A 5,832-nucleotide genomic window follows, 5' to 3' on the forward strand; every position below is an offset into this window, starting at 1 on the left:
GGGAACCTTCAAAACATGACTTGAAATGTCACTAGGTATAATTTGAAATGCACCTAGGGTACAAACATTTAAAATCTCTCGAGTTACCAACTAATATTCTCAAGAAACGACTTGGAATACCCTAAGGAACGACTTCAGATGCCCTAAGGAACGACTTGAGAAACTCTAAAATATGACTAGGGAACCGTCAAAACATGACTTAAAATGTCACTAGGTACAATTTGAAATGCACCAAGTGTATATACATTTAAAATCTCTTGAGTTACGAACTGAAATTTTCAAGGAACGACTTGAGATGCCCTAAGGAACGACTTCAGTAGCCTTATGGAACGACTTGAGAAACTCTAAGCTATGACTTGAAATACCCTAAGGTATGTCACTAGGTACAATTTGAAATGTACTAAGAATCTATACGTACATTTAAAATCTCTCGAGTTACGAATTGAAATTCTCAAGGAACGACTTAGGATGCCCTAAGTAACGACTTGAGAAATTCTAAGGTATGACTTGAGATCCATCAAAACATAACTTGAAATGTCATTATGTACAATTTGAAATACACCTATGGTATAAACATTTAAAATTCCTCGAATTACGAATTGAAATTCTCAAAGAAAGACTTGAGATGCCCTAAGTAACGATTTTAGATTCCCTAAGGAATGACTTAAGAAACTCTAGGGTATGGCTAGGGAACCGTCACAGCATGACTTTGGGCATCTCAAGGAACTACTTGGAATACCCTAAGGAACGACTTAAGAAACTCTAGAGTATGACTAAGAAACTCTAGAGTATAACTTGAAATGTCACTAGGTACAATTTGAAATGCACCAAGGCTATATACATTTAAAATCTTTCGAGTTACGAATTGAAGTCATTCGTTAGGTATGGCCCCGTTTGGTATTGTGTTTTTAGACTAAAAATCACTTATTTTGACAATTTTGGACTGGAGGCCCATTTGGTTAAGAAATGAACATCAAATTTTTTCCAAAATTCCAGCCCATTGGCAGAGATTTTAAAAAGTTGCCCAAGGGATGCTTTCATAATTCACGTTAGAAATAATCAGGGAGGAAACAGTTATTTGGTTTAATGAAACATTTGAAATGCCTAAGCTGTCCTTATCAATTAGAACAATTTACAAGTAAAGCCATATATATATCCTGTATTACGTACGCGCCATCTCTTCAACCCATGGCGCGCAGACTGCGCAGTTCTTCTCCCTTTAGCTCTTATTCTCTTCTTCTTTCTTTTTGGTGGGTTCTACACTCTAGAAGCCGAAGAACTCAGGTATGTCTTATATTTTTTCATTAATCTTTCTTGCTCTGTTCTTATTTGCTCTCACAAACCCATTGCCTAATCGTTTCTTATTTGCACTGTTCTTATACACATATAACTTGGTGGGGTTTTATATGTTATCTTCTGTTCTCTTCAAAATCGATCACTTGCTCTGTTCTTATTTTCTCTCACAAACCCACTGCCTAATTGTTTCTTGATTTCTGAATTTGGAAATCCTATTAACAATTTTTTTTTTAATTTATGTTTTGAGTTCTTGAGTGGTTTTTTTTTTGTATTCAGTTTTTTTGGTCTCTCAACTCTCAACTCTCAGAAGTTATATGTGTATTTGTAAGTCTTGGATATATTTTGGTGTTTTCAGTTTGCTTTTGAATGTTCTTGTGGTCCTAGACAAGGATAAATTCAACCACTTTGTTAACTAATTGTGAATCTTATGTCAGCATGAGTTTTAAATCCACAATTTGGAGACGTTTCAATTTTCTTTCTAGTTTCCCCTATTTCGTATGCAGTCCATCAAAATGTCATCTTATCATGGTTTGGGTTTCCATGTTTACATGTTGGGGCTCCATGTGATCTCTATTCACTTCACACATTGTTTCTAGGTGCTGTGGTATTCTTAGCTAGTGCTTTGGTTATGAATTTTTTTTCTTTTCTTGAGAATTGAGTATAGGTGGATGTCAAAATGTGTGGAAATTTTGTTTTCCTTACGATTAGTGTCCTCATTAGAGGGTACATATGTGTTAGATATCAATTTACATACATATTGTATTGAAATTTTTTTCACTTGCATGCATGTGAATTATGTACATTGATGTGGAGTACTCACTCAATATTTGGCAGTACACCCATACATAATATATATCTATCAAGCCATTATAACTCATCCTAGATTGTCCCTCACAGAAGTAGCCAATAGAGCTCTTGGATCAAAAGCTTGAGCTTCATGCCAAAAAACAAAAGACTTGTATAATTGCTTATACTACTCCTGAAAGGCCAAAACCACACAACATGTGCAAAATTTCAATGTTGGCCAAAAAGTGAAGATATATGGGTCGATTCTTTTGTCTTGCCAACTCCAAAGCTCAATAATGTGAACAGTTTGCTCAACCATCTTTCTCTACAACTTCTTTAATGGTTGAAATTATAATCATAATATAAATTCTGTTCAAGCTTCTGGCTCTATTAATTTCTATTATTTGCAGTTGAGCAGTATGTATCCTAGACTGTAGTACATAACTCAAAATTTGGAAACATAAGAAAAATTAATCTTTAGTTGTTTATTTGTATTTTTTTAGAAGTATAATTGTTGTTTATTTTTATGAAACATTCATCTCATGTTCCTCAAGAATGATAATGTGATTTGTATTCAAATAGTGCATCCATAAATTTTTGGTCCTCTTGACTCTTGATACATGATTTATAATTTTTGATGGTTTTGTTCTTTGGTTTTATTGAGTTTTGTTGGTTTTTGTTTTGGTGTAATTATTTGATGGGTCCATGGCGTTCACTTTTGGCAAAGGTAGTGTTATACCAACAAAAATGTTCCTAGCTACTTCCTATCAATAATTATAATTACTTAGCAAGACTATGTAACTATGTTAAGCTTGGTTATATATATACACGCACAGATGGGAAAGAAGGATAATAATAGCAATAGTACTGCAAATGTTGGAAGTGGATCCCGAACTTTGGCAATATGGAATCCTCCAACTATAGCTATATTATGTGATCTGTGTATTAAGCAGGTGAATGCAGAAAATCGTCCTGGTACTCATTTTAATAAAATTGGATGGGAAAGGTTGGTTGCAAATATTAATAAAGAGACAGAAAGACAATATGATAGATCACAATTGAAGAATAAGTGGGATGCACTCAAAATTGAATGGAAACTGTGGAAAGAACTAATTGGGAAGGAAACCGGTCTCGGGTGGAATACGACTAGAAATATTGTTGATGCATCTGATGAATGGTGGCAAAATAAAATTCAAGTGTGTAAACTTATTACTTTTTAATGTTTTGTTTTTATTATAGTATGAATTCATAATAATGGTCACATATCTCTAAATTTCAGGTAAATTCGAAGTATGCAAAATCGCGTAAGGAGGGCATTAATTCTGATATGATGGAGAAGTTAGATAGGATGTTCATGAACACACTGCCACCGGTAAGCATGCTTGGGCACCTTCATCTGGTGCACTTCCAATAGAAAGTGAAGGGGATCCCAGGGATGATGTCATTGCAGTTGAAGATAGTGGTGATTCAAATGAGTTCATCAAATTTGAAACTAATGATCAAGTTGTGAAAAGTATTGAAGAAAGGGGCAAAAAGAGAGCAACTAATCTAATTGATACACAAGTTAAGAAAGGAAGGAAATGTAAAGTAGTTGTTGTAGGGGGAGGGAAGGTAGGAGGTGCTGCAAAATTATCTCAACAAATTGATCGACTTGTTGATGTAGTTAGAAATAGAAGTGCTCCAGTATCATTGAATACACGTTTACAGGGTAGTAGTATTCCTGAAGTGATGCAAGCAGTTGAAACTCTACCTGGAGTAGAGCCTGGTAGCAAGTTGTGGTGGTTTGCAACTCAGTTATTCATATCTCAAGAGAAGAGAGAGATGTTTTCTTTCATGAAAGATTCTGACCTCAAGCTACAGTTTCTTAATCATGAATTAGCTAACAAATAAGTAGGAGAGATCGACTATTTTATTTTTTTAAAGACATGATTCGCTTATTTTGTGTTTATTTTATATTATGTTATTGACATTATTGTTTGAATTGGTTATTTTTATTTGGATTGCTAACTTATTATATTTGACTATTATTTGGATAATTTTTGTTTGTTTTGGTGTTATTTGTTTTGATTATTTTTTATATTTTTGTATTTAATATTTGTAAGCATGGTGGAATGATGTTTCATGAAAACACATACAACTTGCAGGTTTATTTTAGAGTATGGACATTTTGGAAGATGAAGAGACAAACCAAATTATATGCATATGTGCTCGAGCTATTGAACTTTATATCTGAAATATATTTATAAAAATCCTTGTATGGATTCTTCTCAAACAGGTAATATTTGGTTGATGGGAGTGTTAGAAGGAAATGATAGTCGTTGTCATAACCTATTTAGGATGGACAAAGATGTCTTTATAAGATTATGTGATGACTTGCAAGTCAATTATGGGTTAAAGGGTAGCAGGACAATGGGTGCTGCTTAGAGTTTGGGAATGCTTTTACACATTTTAGAACATGGTGTAGGAAATAGGCTAGCACAAGAACGATTTCAACATTCTGGTGAGACTGTTAGTAGATATTTTGGTATTTTACTAGATATTGTATGTCATATGGCTATAGATGTCATAAAACCATTGGATCCCGAGTTTAAAACAGTCCCAGCAGAAATAATGAGAGATTCCAGATATATGCCTCATTTTAAGGTAATTATTATACTTATTATTATTATTTTTTCATGTACATTAGAGTTTATAATTTTATGACAAGCATTTCTTATTATCATTTGTAGGATTGTATTGGTGCTATTGATGGAGTACATGTGCATGCTTCAAAACTTCCTTGTGATCAAGTACCATATATTGGAAGGAAAGGACTACCAACACAAAATATAATGGTTGCATGCAATTTTGACATGCAATTCATATTTGCATGTGCAAGTTGGGAAGGCACTGCTCATGATACAAGGGTATTCCTTTCGATTCTACGAGATCATACTTTGAATTTTCCTAAACCTCCAAATGGTAATTTTTTAAGAAAAAAATGTGTACATAATTTAACTTCTTGTTGCAATTTATAAGTAAAAGTTATATCATAAACCATATATATCTTTTATTTTCAGGAAAATATTATCTAGTGGATGCAGGATACCCACAAATGAAAGGTTTTTTGGGACCATATAAAGGTGAAAGGTATCATCTTCCTGATTTCCGTAGGGGTAGTCAACCAATGGGTTATAAAGAAGTATTCAACCAAGCACATTCTTCTCTTAGGAGCGTTATTGAACGTACTTTTGGAGTGTGAAAAAAAAGATGGAATATATTACGAGACATGCCTAGTTATCCATTCAAGAAGCAAGTGAAAATAGTTATTGCAACCATGGCACTTCATAACTATATAAGAAGGTATGCCCAACGTGATTGTCATTTTGAAGAAAGTGGAGATGACCCAAATGACATCCTAAGTGAAGTGATAGGAAGGGAAGCTTATGCACAAGAAGAAGATGGTCAAGTAGCTCAAGAATTGGAGGCACTGAGGAATAATATTGCTGCAAGTTTAATGAGTGCATCATCTATTTAGACATTTTAATATATATTTATGTAGGAGTAGTTTAGTTATTTTTATAAATAAATTTGCCCAAGATTATTTAATATTGATGCAGTATGTAGGATTTAACATACAACATTGGTTAGCATTCCAATTTCATTACTTATTCAATTAAAATTATGGTTCTTCAATGTGCCATTGAAATTATGTATCGTATTAATTTGTACTATTTTTTTTTTGTTGAGAAATAAAACATAATGGTTTGC

The 5,832-nt window shown here is 33.4% G+C and overlaps 2 pseudogenes; both read left to right on the forward strand.

Moving 5' to 3' along the window:
* Positions 1-2,918: 2,918 nt before the first annotated feature.
* Positions 2,919-3,972, forward strand: LOC147286712 (uncharacterized; annotated as a pseudogene).
* Positions 3,973-4,371: 399 nt separating this feature from the next.
* On the forward strand, positions 4,372-5,323 carry LOC147286713 (uncharacterized; annotated as a pseudogene).
* The last annotated feature ends 509 nt before the right edge of the window (positions 5,324-5,832 follow it).

This window comes from Dryas octopetala, chromosome 4 (genome assembly GCF_963921425.1).
Source record: "Dryas octopetala chromosome 4, drDryOcto1.1, whole genome shotgun sequence".
NCBI classification, from domain to species: Eukaryota; Viridiplantae; Streptophyta; class Magnoliopsida; order Rosales; family Rosaceae; genus Dryas; species Dryas octopetala.